The following is a 1,058-nucleotide window of genomic DNA, read 5'->3' on the forward strand; positions in this document are numbered from 1 at the left end:
ACTTACACACCACAAATTGTTGTGTGTTGCTAACCTTTTTGTACCCCCCTACATTGAGAACTCTATGGACTCATGGAGCGCTATTTCAACATAATAGACATGCTTTTGGTGCGCGATTTCAACCACTTTTATGAGGCGCGATGATGCGCGCACCATGGCACAATTTCGGGTGCGCGGTGAAGCGCGAGCGCGATCGCGCCCCTTAAAAATGAAAGCCTGTATAGGAATATAGGATCCTATAGTATAGGCTATATTATCTTACTCCTGGTAGTACTAGCACAAGCTCTAGTACTATAGCCCGCTTAAAACTGCCGCTGGGCTATAGAACGACCCATAGGGCATGCGCGGGACCAACTTAGACCCGCTTATACCCGGCTATAAAACGTCTGTGGTAGGCAATTAATGCCTCTTATCCGAAGTGAATATGTCTTAAGTTATAGCCGCTACTAAAATTTAACCTCTAACTATCGTTGCAATGGTATACTTGCGGTATTTCTTGTGAACGAATATTCGATTTGCGAACTTCAAACGGCCATTTCTGGCGGCGCTGCAGCAGCGCCAGTCAGCGGGAACTATGTATTTCCGCACGTGGAGGGGTGGGCGGGTTGTGGTGGTTGTGGACAAAAACATTGTTGTTGTCAAGTAACAAATTAAGCGATCAAACGAGATTGTAATATTAGTTTTGTCATGAAAGATGAACAAATTACTATTATTAATTTGTTACTTGACAACAACAATGTTTTTGTCCACAACCAACACAACCCGCCCACCCCTCCATGTGCGGAAATACATAGTTCCCGCTGACTGGCTGGAGTAAGTTGGTCCCGAGCATTCGTAATGGCTGATGCTATAGCCCAGCGGCAGTTAATGTATTAAGTGGGCTATAGTACTAGAGCTATACTAGCACTAGATACAATAATGTAACCCAAACCCAGGAGGATAGGGTTACAAAGCGTCCGTATAGTTTTGTGCGGAGGAACGCCTGAGTGAATCACTCAGGGCGGTTTGCTGGTGCGTTTTCAGAGACTAGAACTTCCAAACTGGGTTTATTCTAAACA

Source organism: Priapulus caudatus, unplaced genomic scaffold (genome assembly GCF_000485595.1).
Source record: "Priapulus caudatus unplaced genomic scaffold, Priapulus_caudatus-5.0.1 Scaffold1038, whole genome shotgun sequence".
Classification (NCBI taxonomy): domain Eukaryota; kingdom Metazoa; phylum Priapulida; class Priapulimorpha; order Priapulimorphida; family Priapulidae; genus Priapulus; species Priapulus caudatus.